At 31.3% G+C, this 13998-nt stretch overlaps 1 pseudogene across 1 annotated transcript; it reads left to right on the top strand.

Annotated features, from left to right (window-relative positions):
• Positions 1–5937: 5937 nt before the first annotated feature.
• LOC125821086 (soluble inorganic pyrophosphatase 6, chloroplastic-like) lies at positions 5938–12898 on the top strand (annotated as a pseudogene). The gene is made up of 6 exons (XR_007442555.1): positions 5938–6238; positions 6863–7023; positions 7285–7385; positions 7500–7680; positions 9602–9700; positions 12576–12898. The product of XR_007442555.1 is annotated as a soluble inorganic pyrophosphatase 6, chloroplastic-like (transcript).
• Positions 12899–13998: the final 1100 nt, after the last annotated feature.

Here is a 13998-nt window from a genome sequence, read left to right on the forward strand (position 1 = left end):
ATAATCCTCTTGAATTGTGGTTAGTTGAATAGCCAAAAAAAAAGTCTAAGTTGGGGGTGTGGTGAAAAGATAAGGGTAAGTCAAGAAGTGCAAGGAAAATCTCCTCTTACCTATGGTTTTAAGAAAAATGGAGCCCCTTCATATAAAAAAAAAAAAAAAAAAAAGAGAAAGAAAAAGAAAAAGAATGAAAAAGAAAATTGTGGAATAAAGTACAAAAGAGATGGGGTTCCCAAACAATCCAAGGGAAGCGAATAATAGGATGACATATGATGCACTAATGAAAATGATGAAGGAAAAGGAAAGGAAGTGTTGAGAGCACCACTTTGAGGATAAAAGTCACTGAGCCTAAATGACCATACCTTTAAACTCAGCCCCATTACAAGCCTTGTTAAGACCTTTGCGATCTTGAGAAAGTCGAAACAAATGTTGATTGAAAAATACGGGTAAACCAATACCTAAGAGGGTCAAAGTAAGACATAAGATTGTGGATTGTGTATTCATTAGATATGCCACAAACAGTAAGGCATGTCGATTTTTGGTTCATAAGTCTGAACATTCGGATACTCATGACAATATGGTAATGGAATCAGATAATGCTGAATTCTTTGAACATATCTATTTGTATAAAACTAGACTTGAGTTATCTAGTGGAGGGTCTAAACGACCTCGAGAAGAACCAAAAGAGAATGTACCTAATGAAGAGAGTCCAAGGCGCATCAAATGTCAAAGGACAACTACTTCATTCGAATCTGATTTTGTAACATTTCTTCTTGAAAGTGAGCCTCAAACATTCAAGGAAATTATGTTGTCTACAGACTCAACCTTTTGAAAGGAGGTTGTCAATAGTGAGATTGAGTCAAGCTTAAGGAATCATACTTGGGAGTTAGTTGATCTTCTTCTAGGAAACAAACTTTTGGGTTCGAAATGGATTTTCAAAAGGAAGATGAAAGATAATGGAACTATTGACAAATACAAAGTAAGACTTATTGTCAAAGGCTTTAGACAGAAAGGTCTTGATTATTTTTACACATACTCGCTAGTGACTAGGATTACATCAATTCGGATGTTAATTTCCCTAGTTGCAGGGCATATATGCTTTAGTTTTTGGACAGCAAGGGCACCAATGTCCCAAAAGTATGACGAAGGGTATCTGCATACCATTTACGATAGTTCGGGGGGTATATTTTTCCTTTTTCCCTTTTTAAATTCTTTTTTAAAACGGAAAAAGGCCAAAAATACCCCTGAACTATAGGAAAAGGTCTAAAAATACCCTTCATCCATCTTTTGGTCCAAAAATATCCTTTTATTCATCCTTTCTATTCACCTTTTTAGTTCACTTATACCCTTGAAACTTACAACCCTCTCTTTATTTTTTTAAATACTTATTATGTGTCATTTTCTTATTGGATGAAATAAAATCCACCTCTATTAATTTTCCCCATAATTTATCCAAATTAAAACAATATATCTCTTCAAGACCTCAAAAACATATTTTTTTAAATCTAGTAATTTGAATTTTGTATAGTTTTAAAAAAAAAACTGTTTTAGATAATTTATATAATTAAAAGATTATTAGTAATGCCACAATTATAAGGACATATTATACTATCATAAATCCTAAAATCTATCTTCCTTTTATTTTATTTTTAAAAAAAATGATCATTTAATTTTTTTACTAAGACTCTTTGTAACTGTTAATTTCAAAGAGAAAAGACGAAAAAGAATATAGATGCTCGTAGGCCGTAGCCCGTAAGCAAAATTAAAAATAGGAAAAAAGAGAAAAAATTATAATGTATTATGGATAAGATAATATTATTATGATCATGATATTATTTATTTTTTTATGCAATATTTATTATTTATCATGTTTATTATTTTGATTTAATTAATTAAATTTTAGCCGTTAATTTTTTCCTTATGCCATGTGCCTTCAATCCAAGTAAGAACTTGGGGAAAATAGAGAAAAAAAGGTGGAGAGGAGCCGGATCTAAAAGAAACTAAAAAATAAAAAACTACAACAAATATAAAAAAGACTATTAGATTTATTTTTTTAAAAATAAAAATAATTGAGATCTTAAAGAAATATATTCTTTTGGCTTGGATAAATTATGTGAAAAAATCTAGTCAAGATGAGGATTTATTTCACCCAATAAGAGAATGATACATAATAAATATTTAAAAACAAAAAAAACAAAATAAAGAGAGGGTTGTTAGTTCGAGATAAGTGAGCCAAGAAAGTGAATGAAAGGGTATTTTTAGACCAAAAGATGGATGAAGGGTATTTTAAAACCTTTTTCTGTAGTTCAGAGGTATTTTTGACCCTTTTCCATTTTTAAAATAACCTCAGGTTACATATTTTGACGAGGATGCTAAACTCATTTCTATATAATACATGGAATTCATGTGACACAACTACTTTGATTTCATTTAGACGTTTGAACTAAATTTTGTTCTAATCAAACATCTCAACTCCTAATAAAGTATTTCAATTAGACACATTCATTTCAAATTTTAATTTTCTTTTTGCATGTTTTCTCATTCATTTATTAGGTAGTTAAATTAACCACATAAAATATGTTATTTCTTTTAATTATATACATTTGTAAGCCATAAAATCTCATACATTTTTTAGTTGACACTAACGCATATGATTAAAGAAATGACATATTTTATATAGTTTACTTAACTATCAAAATAGACAAACGAAAACATGTATATTTTTTCTTCTTCAAAATTTAAATTGGAAGTGTTTAATCGTAACACTTTATTAAAATTGAAGTGTTCAATTAAAATAAAACTAAGTTTCAGTATCTAAATAAAATATATAGACAAATTTAAGAAGATCATCCCATTAAAAAAAAAATCACCCACATTTAGGTTTGAGTTTCTTACTTTTAGTAATATGTAGGTAAATGTACCAAGAGAAGTGGTGTATAAAATATAATATACTCCCAATGCCATATTTTATGTGATAACCTTTATCTTTATAGTTTTACTATAATTAAAAATAATTTAATTTTAATTCTTTTTTATTTTTAACAAAATAATTTAAATATCTAAACATTATTTTAGATCACTAAGTTTCAATTATAGTATTACTAGGTAATGTTGCCCGTGCTATGCACGGGCATGGGCCCAATAATATAAATGATATGTTTTGGGGCTAATAACAGAGATTTTGAAGCGATTGTTTGCGTGGATAAAGGAATAAGTTTTTTTATCACAAACTTGTACTTTATTTGACGTTATTCAAGGCACAATAAGACTATCCACATACAACATTTTTGAAATATTTTATGTTGTCAATTATCATGATTTATAGTATTTTTACGATAAATTTACTTAAAGAATGAGTGGAAATTTTTGTATTTTTTTTCAAAACATATTTTATGTTGTCAATTATCATGATTTATAATATTTTTACGCATTTTTTAAATATAAAAAACCCAAAAAAAAATGGACCCAATATATGTTATTTTTGTTGTCTCAATTTATGTCACACAAATAAAATTTGGAGAGTCATCCAAATTTTAATTTTTTTTAAAAAAATGTTTTAAGTTATTAATTATTGTGATTTATAATATTTTGATGTAACTTTCAAATAACCAACATTACTGGTCACTTTGTCCTAATTTATGTGATATGGATAAAATTACAAAATTAACCCTTTTAAAATGTCTTTAAGATATTTTAAGTTGTTAATTATTATTATTTATAATACTTTTTTGGTAATTTTAAAATGATATGTGTAATTTTTTCTGTCCTAATATATGTGAGCCTGAAAGAATTCTGAGAGTGAACCTATTTTATTATATAGCTTTTAAATATTTTAAATTTGTAATTATTGTAATTTTTAATGCTTTTTAAGTCATTTGTAAATGATATATGTTGCTTCCTTTGTCCCATTTTATATAGTATAAATAAAATTCCCGAAACCAACTAAATTTTTAATATATTTTTAAAATTATTTTAAATTATTAATTATTGCGATTTATAATATTAAAAAAAAGTACAAAACTTGTATCAGCCTAAAAAATTACCACGATAATTCGAAGCCTACAGAAAGCAATATGGTTGTACGTAATTTTTAAATACTTAATATATATTACTCCACTTGTTTGAATATATGTAGCATTGATAAAATTTCAAGATTCAATCAAATGTTGTTAATTGTTAACATTTATAATACATTTTACGTAGTTTTCAATAATTTCACATTAAACAATACATATTACTACTTTTGTCTCATTTTATGTGACATTGATAGATTAATTTTAATAATCAGTCAATTTATTTTTTATGTTTTTTTAATAAATATTTTAAGTGGTCAAAATCACGATTTATTGTATTTTATACATTATTTTTAACGATAGATTAATTTCAAGAATTAATTGAATTTTTTTATATGTATTTATTTTTGAAATATTTTATGTTGTCAATTATCATGATTTATAGTATTTTTACGCAATTTTTAAATATAAAAAAAATTAAGACAAATAAATTAAAATGGACGCAATATATGTTATTTTTGTTGTCTCAATTTATGTGACACAAATGAAATTTGAAGAGTCATCCAAATTTGCATTTTTTTTAAAAATGTTCTAAGTTATTAATTATTGTGATTTATAATATTTTTATGTAACTTTCAAATAACTTACATTGCTGGTCACTTTGTCCTAATTTATGTGATATGGATAAACTTACAAAATTAACCCTTTTAAAATGTCTTTCAGATATTTTAAGTTGTTAATTATTATTATTTATAATACTTTTTTGGTAATTTTAAAATGATATATGTTATTTTTTCTGTCCCAATATATGTGACCCGAATAGAATTTTGAGAGTCAACCTATTTTATTATATATCTTTTAAATATTAAATATTTTAAGTCAGTTGTAAATGATTTATTATATTATATTATATATATATATATTATATTTATTTCTACTATATAATAAAAGGGGTTTTATTATGATATTATATATTATATAAACTCCCTTTTATTATATAGTAGAAAAATAAATATACATTATATATATTATATAGTAGAAAAAATGATTTATTATATTATATATTATATAGGGAGTTTATGATGGGACACATAGAATGTCCCATGATAAACTCCCTCTTATATAATAGTAGAATTACAATTACAAAATTAACCCTTTTAAAATGTCTTTAAGATATTTTAAGTTGTTAATTATTATTATTTATAATACTTTTTTTGGTAATTTTAAAATGATATATGTTATTTTTTCTGTCCCAATATATGTGACCCGGATAGAATTTTAAGAGTAAACCTATTTTATTATATATCCTTTAAATATGAAATATTTTAAGTCATTTGTAAATGATTTATTATATTATATTATTATATACTATATAAACTCCCTTATAGTAGAAAAATAAATATATATTATATAGTAAAAAAAATAATTTATTATATTATATATTATATATTATATATTATATAGGGAGTTTATGATTGGACATCACAATGTCCCATCCTAAACTCCCTCTTATATAATAAGAGAATTTTTTTAAAAACAGTACTCCCTCCGTCCCTATTTACTTGTCCATATTTTCTTTTTTAGTTGTCCCTATTGACAAATCAAGAAAGGACAACAAATTTTTTCCTATTATACCCTTATTTACACTTCTTGAAAATTGTAAAAGTGTATGTTGTTTCCCTCCAATTTATTTCACTTTAATTCAAATAAGTGGTTGTAATTTTGAAGTGAAAAGTTGTCATAAGGGTAAAATTATAACTTCACTGTGCTAATCATTGTTGCCTTAATCTGTGTGTCATTTCTAAAGTGGACAACTAAAAAGGGACGGAGGGAGTATTATGCCAAGTTGAAGGACTAAAATGGGACGGAGTGACCGAGTGAGTAATAAATTTATTCCAAAGTCTGACCAAATTGGTGTGTGGTTCCAGTTAAATAATACTAACAGCTGCTGACATTGCCTTTTGAGTTCTCTACTAAAAGCAACAATGGCGGCTGCAACAGTGAGGGTATCAGCAAACAACACTATAACAGCTTCACTCATATCGAAAAGTCCTCTCCAAAAGCCCAGCATTTTCAACCTTTGCTTCCGTAATGGAGGTGCTGCTGCACAAAGGAGGCGACTTTTCAGTTGCAGTGCTATTTACAATCCCCAGATTCAAATCAAACAACACGGACAGCCTGAAACCTTAGATTATCGTGTATTTTTTGCGGAAGATTCCGGCAAAAAGGTTAATGCCCTACAATTTTTGATTTCTTACTCTATTGCAATGTGGGATTTTTCAGGATAAACATTTTAGTTTACATGATCAATCCAAATGCTCTGCGGAATCTTTGTAGCTTAGTTGGTTGGCTGCATGTACTCCCACCTTATTGGTCATGACCTTGTTGGTGAGGGTTCGATTCCCATAATGTAATTTCCTCCCCTTCCCCTTCCCCTAACTCCAATTTTAAAAAAATTAAAAAAATTCCAAATGCTCTATCTTGTTGCAATGGGTGGACTTACATGGTTGTCAATGGTTACTGGTGGGCCCACTATCTTCATAGAGTGTGTGTAAATTCCTAGATTAGTCTATGCTCAACGTCAAGCTTCATATTGTTCGGAACTCCTTGTTCATGTAAAGTGTTGCCCGAGGCATTTGCACCTTGTCTAGTTTTTGAAGATTCCTAGAGAGGATTATTACAAATAAAATTTAATTAAGAAGACAACAAGAACAAAGACTGTGTTTTTGCTACTATATATCTCTTTACATTTTAGTTCATACTTCATTGTCAACATTAGTCATTTTTATTACTAATATTTGTCAAAATAAACATAAATTCCTACAGTCACATCATATCGGTATAATCTGCAGGTATCTCCTTGGCATGATATACCACTTCATTTAGGTGATGGTGTTTTCAATTTCATTGCTGAAATTCCCAAAGAATCAAGTGCTAAGATGGAAGTTGCTACGGATGAGCAGTACACACCAATTAAACAAGACACAAAGAAGGGGAAACTTAGATACTATCCGTAAGGCTATTCTATGTCACTATTTCCCAACATACTTCTAGTATGATTGTGTCCTGTGGAATTATTTATTTGGCCCACCAGTTGCCTTAAGTGGGAAAAGAAGGTTAAAAGGATGACAAGTTTGTGGCCTACATGAGTTAACTGCTGAAGACCAATAGGTTTTAGTCTGTTGCAGCTTTTAGCTCATATTCTGTTGTGATAGTTGTGTGAAGTTCATGTTATTTGTTGTTTGAATTGATGTGTGTCTTGTACCGTTCTCAGATATAATATTCACTGGAACTATGGATTGCTTCCTCAAACCTGGGAAGACCCTTCATTGGCAAATGCTGAAGTTGAGGGGGCATTTGGAGATAATGACCCTGGTATGTTTCCGGTGCTCCTAAATTGTTAAATGAGCTTTGTTCTAATCATCCATCAAAAAGGAAAAAATGAATTTAGAGGTTGGTTAACTTTCTTGATGACTAATTTGTCTGTAGTTGATGTTGTCGAGATTGGGGAAAGCCGTGCTAAAATTGGCCAGGTCTTGAAGGTCAAACTTTAGCTGCTTTGGCAATGATTGATGAAGGAGAACTTGACTGGAAAATAGTTGCTATATCTCTAGATGATCCCCAAGCTTCACTTGTCAATGATATTGATGATGTGGAGAAGCATTTCCCGGTATGTTTTAGTGCAATAAGGCCCTTATGTTTTTCACTCTCCTTTACCCTCACATGTTGATGATTTGAGAACATTATGCATCATCAATTTTTGGCACTCCCTTTGGTGTTGTTATATATGCCCTGTTAAAGATATTTCTCTCTAAGGATGTTCGACTTTATATGGCTATGCCAAGATGTGTCATGGATGTTCTATGGTTTGGTTAATTTATCAGTAATTTAGTTCTTCAATAGGCTCCATTGACTGGACGATCTTAGATGTTCCCCAGTGTTCATTTCCTAGGAACAGCAATAGATATAACAGAGAGAATTTAACTTTTATGAATAACAAGAGTGAAGTTGCATTTTTCAGAAGTAGCTGCTTACACTATTGAAGTGAGAGTTTAGCCAAGTACAATATGGCCAAAGTTATTTAGGCAAAACTTCTCTTATAACTGCTGGTATACTAATCCTCCCAGCAAATCTTTAATCCTTGGTTGCAAATTTCAACCATACAGCTTCTGCTCTCAACTTAATCTTTGCTGGAAGGTGGATTAGTTTGTCTAAATTACAATCACCAATCCCTTATGTGAAGTTGCATCATTTGAACTTGTACAAACAAGATGGACTAGAACTTTTGCTCTGAATTATTTCTTGGCTGTTATACGCTATAGCCAGTGGCATAGCTACACTATACTCAGGGTGTCCAAGCAAACACCCTTCGTCGGTAAGTTATACTATATATACAAGTAGAATGATATGCTAAATGGTTAAATAACATATTTTGGACACCCTTCAAACAATGAAGTGTTGTAGCCTAGTGGTTTCTAGCACGCCTTAAAAATTCAGGCTTAAGGTGGTTGCGAGTTCAAATCTAGTTTGTTGCAGCGTTTAAGCTTTTTGGACACCCTTCGTGAAATTTCTGGCTCCGCCACTGACTATAGCCTCCTTAATCCTTATTACTAGTACAATGAATAAGAGAAAAATACAAGCATGCCAAGTAACCATTCCATATATCTACACGGAAAAGGTAAGATATTTGGTTTGTGAACCTACTCCACAAGAAGATCCTGAAGGCTTGCTGTTAGTTCCCCAATTCTGTAGCAAACCTGCAAGCATGGAAACACTTCCCCAGTGCTTTTGATGGTCCATTCATATTGCATGTAGAGAAAGCCTAGCTATATATCATCTATCTTAGTTCTATATCTGTACCAGATCCCGAACCTCTCTGATATTGTTTCACAACCGTTTTGATGACCTTTACTGGAATGCATTCCTTCCGGTGTCTAGTACATCTGTATCTGCAACTGTTAAATTCTTACTGGCAAATCAGTTAATGTGGTACGAATCATTGGAGGTTCTCTACTAACATTCGATGCTGAATAGATAGTTAGGCAGATTGGACAGTAACTGTATTTGAGCTACACTCATGTATTGTACATCTGTTGTACTCCATTTTAGTCTGGTAACAGTGAAATACTTCTGATTTATCAATAGAGGTACTAAAAGGTTGCAATGGATCTTAACGACACTAGTACTGAGAGGAATCCCACTTTAGCTACTGAGTGAGGTTCCATGATTCTTTTTGTTTTACTCTCTCAATGGAGAGAGTGAATTCTCTTGAATGTTGACTGTAATTAGAGGTAAAACTTGTTCAATACTGTGTTCAAGTGCCGTGTTTCAAAATGGTTATGTCAAGTCATGACTGAGATAGATAGGACCGAGCTACTTTGTTACTGAGTATATATATAGCACACCTAGATTATTTCCACGGGGTACTTGCTACCTCCACCAACATAAGTACTAACAAATCACCTAATGTTTTTGTGTCCGCTGGGATTTGAACCTAAGACCTAATGGTTAGCCACATTCTTTGGTGCTTTTCTTCACTAAATGTTCCTAATTTGTCAATATTCGTCAAACTAATTCTGTTAATATTTCAGGGCACTCTGACAGCTATCAGGAACTGGTTTAGAGACTATAAGATTCCTGATGGGAAGCCTGCAAATAAGTTTGGACTTGGGAACAAGCCAGCTAACAAGGTATCTTGCAGGATGTTATTATGTTGATTACTTCTTACCAAGAAATTATTGGACATATTTGCTTAAGTATTTGTTGAAGATGCTCGTTTCTGTTCATCTATTACTCCATCCGTCCCATTTTAATTGTTGCTTCAACTCTTTTCACGCCCATTAAGGAAAAAAATACAAGATATAGTTTGCTAAGTTACCCCTATTTTATACTCCCTCTGTCCAAAATTAACAGTGATTTAGCTCAAAAAGATTGTCCCAAAATTATTATCACTTTAGGAATTCAAGATTAAAGTTGACAATTGTTCTCAACGATATCTTTAATATTAAAGAAGTACTCCCTCCTTCCCAAATTGACGATCACTTTAGCTCAAAATATTCTCCCGAAATAATTGTCACTTTAGGTTTTCAAGACTAAAGTGACAGTTGTTTTCAATTATGCCTTAATATTAAAGAGGAGTTCTTTGTAATGTTGTTCAATTTTCAAAATGCTTTGAATGGTGACAACCATTGGAGAGCTAACACCATTCATGTTATATGTAATGGTCATTTCTGTAATATTCAACTTCTTATCTCATATAGTCTCTTCTAGTAAGATCTTCAACAAAGTATACTCAAGTTTTTAAGATGAATTTTTTTTTTTTTTTTTTCTGATGACAAGGGAAACCCGCAGCCGCTACCCTTTGGGTGCGCACAGGGTAAAACCCCCGCTCCTATGCAATAGCTCGCAAACCACATAGGAGAGGTAACCTGCACTAGGCAAGCCTGGTGCGACGAGCTCGACCCAGAAGGCAAACCCCTTGCTTTTGCTGGCAAGGGGTTTCGAACTTGAGACCTCCAACATGGAAGTCCCAAGCTCAAACCACTGGGCCACCCCGAAGGAAGTTTTTAAGATGAAAAATAAATCTACATTTACTCCCCCGTCCCATTTTAACTGTTGATGTAACTTTTTTCACGCCCATTAAATAAACAATAAATAAAAGGTATAATTTATTAAGTTACCCCTATATAATGAAAGTAAATTAATATTTCGTCTTAAAAAGTTGAGTATATTTTGTTGAAGATATTTACTGAAGAAGTCTCCTTATATGTGATAAAAAGTTGAATATTGAAGAAATAATAATTTGGATATATGGTGTGAATGGTGTTGACTTTCCAATAGCCTGTTAACATTCCAATATTTGACTATTAAATGATTTTTGAGAATCGAGAAGTATAAAATAAACCTTTTCTTCAATAGTAAGGGTATGTTTGGAAATAATTGTCAATTTTAGTCTTGAATTCCTAATTTGAGATAAATCTTTTGAGCTAAATGACTGTTAATTTGGGACGAAGAGAGAATTAAATAGGGGTACCTTAATAAACTATACTTTGTATTTATTGTTTTCTTAATGAGCGTGAAAGAGCTAAACGGCCGTTAAAATAGGGATGGAGGGAATAATTCTTTTTAATACTGCTCAATTCTTAAAAAACATCTAATAGACTGTTAGTCACACATTTAAATGATGACAATCATTAGATAGTTAATATCGTTCGCACTATATGTAGTCATATTTTCTTTAATATTCAATTCCTTAATTATATCATATAAATAGTCTCTTCTAGTAAAGATCTTTAACAAAATATATTCAAGTATGTAAGAGGAAAAAATCAAACTATTTTCATTAAATATGGGTAACTTAATAAATTATACCTTTTATTTATTGATAGGCGTGAAAAAAGCTAAATCAACTATTAAAATGGGATGAGGGAATAAAAGTAGATTTATTTTCTCCTCATTTATATGAGTATATTTTGTTGAAGTTTTGTACTGGAAGAGACTTTATATGAGATAAAGGGTTACATATTGAAGAAATAATGATGACATATAATGTGAACGGTGTTAGCTTTCCAATGGTTGTCACCATTTCAATATTTGACTACTAATTGTTTTTGAGAATTGAGCAACATTAAAAAGAACTACTTCTTTAATATTAAGGGTATAGTTGGAAACAACTGTCAACTTTAGTCTTGAATTCCTAAAGTGACAAATATTTTGAGCTAAAGTGACGGTTAATTTTGATAGAGAGAGTAATATCTTGAGACTTTATGCATTGGAAGAGACCAATCTTAAATTTTCAATTGTTATGCCTATTGGGAGTTAGCGACATTTTGCCATCCACATTTGGGGTCGTCTTTGAGTTAGCGACATTTTGCCATCCACATCTGGGGTCGTCTTTGAGTTATTACATATGAAGATAAATTCTTTCTGTGGCTGTCTGTAGTTATTTGTTATGTAACTATAATATCTTGAATGCTTTTTTATGTTACAACAACATACCCAGTGTAATTTCACAAGTGGGGGTCTGAGAAGGGTGGCGTCTACGCAGACCTTACCCTACCTTTTGTGAAGGTAGAGAGGTTGTTTCGGATAAAACAAGATTGACTAGGAAATACAGTAGTGAAGAAGCCATTTTGAATAATAATGAAGAAAAGAATGGTAACAACAACAACTAATACGATAATTGAAGCAAAGGAAACAACATGTGATAGTACAATCGAAGAATAAGATAGGAGAGCAATAATAATAATGACATGAATGTGTCAAGAATACTAGGAGTAATATTTAGCAGATAATGACATGAATGTGTCAAGATGTTGATTTAATTATTTAGCACATAATGACATGAATGTGTCAAGAATACTAATATTTAGTATTTAGCAACTGATGAGAAGAAAAAAAGAACAATGGTAGTACTTTTGTAGACACTTCTTGCAACCCCTCTTCCCAGGCCCCACAAAGAAGAATGAAAAGGATGGGATGTTAGAAATATTTCTCCAGCTAAACAAGCTATGCTGCTTGGCTTTGCATGACCCTGCTAATTATCTAATTCATCTGCTATTACAGGATTATGCACTTAAGGTTATTATGGAAACCAACGAGTCTTGGGCAAAGCTTGTCAAGAGATCCATTCCTGCTGGTGATCTTTCACTTATATAGCTGCCAATTGACAAAGCTTGAACAGCTAGTTTTGTTGCTTGTTAACTGAACTGGTAGCAATTCTTTCTCCGTCCTCATGTCTGATGTGTAAATGAGTTCACATTCTTTAAGTTTATTCAGCACAAGAAGATGCTACTTTTTCATCCGTATTTTCTGCATGGAAATGACTTTTAAAGCTATGTAAGCGGAAAAAAGATTTAAATATATCTGAATTGATCTTTGTTCTTCAATTGCATTAACTAAGTATGAATGCATCTTAGTCACAAAGTTAACAGAGTATCTGCAAGCTTCCAAGATCTTGCATGAGATTCATCCACCATGATCTGTGGCTTTATCTTTTCTGAAGCTGGAAGATGCATTTGTTACTTGAAACTCGCTAATGATGAGTTGGAAGATGGTGATGATGAGCTATTTATTAAGAAAGTGGTCTGCTTTTTTGGCCAAATCTTAGCAGTTCTGCTGCTGGTGCCGTGAAAGTCAGGTAAGTATGACTGAGATTTTTTATATGATGAGATGAGTAATCGGGGAAACTAAACCATAGGCACTCTGTGTTCTAAACACCTGAGCCCTGTTGTTGAGCAGCTATTATGTCTAGCAGGTAAATGTAGGCATTTAAGTTTTCATCACTTATTGAATAGTTGTTCTTATGAATAATAGCTGGTTCATCTTTTATGTGCTAAAAACTTATTTTTCTGTTTATATTCTTTGGGGAATGTAATAGGCAATGTTTTTTTTTCAAGTTAACTTGGGAAGTCTAGGTGAAAAATGTGCAATTTATAAGCGATCAAGATGATTATACATTTAGGCTACTGAGGTGAGTGATCTTACAGTTGACATTACAGAAAAAGAGACTAAAATAGAGTTTGGGTTTTGGAGAAGTATATATACTCTTAAGGACATAGTGCTCACAACATTTCTAGATTGTACATGGGCAAGTACCAAAGGAAGGTCTGAGTTGGTTTTAGCAATTCGATCTAAGTCTTCTTGTGTGGTACTTTATAGTAAGGTTAATAGTTAATTGAGAACATTACAGGGGATGATGACAAGGTCTTCTACATGAAAACCTCAAAACAGCTACTCGTTTTAGGGATGACAATTGGGGTAGAGCATGGCAAAGGCTAAACCAGGCAGAGCAGAGTGATGAAATAGGGCAAAGTGGGGTGGGTCAAAGCTTTTATGTAACTTTTCTTGGAGTTCCAATTGCTAACATAGCTAAAAATTACAGTACAATCTTTGCAGGAAAATGGTCATCTAATTAACCATTTGTTATACTTTGGTGCTTTATTTCTTTAGTTTGGTAGAATTAATTTGACTTAACTCTGAATTAAAA

Source organism: Solanum verrucosum, unplaced genomic scaffold, assembly GCF_900185275.1.
Source record: "Solanum verrucosum unplaced genomic scaffold, falcon-dt-bn FXZP01000225.1, whole genome shotgun sequence".
In the NCBI taxonomy this organism is placed as follows: Eukaryota; Viridiplantae; Streptophyta; class Magnoliopsida; order Solanales; family Solanaceae; genus Solanum; species Solanum verrucosum.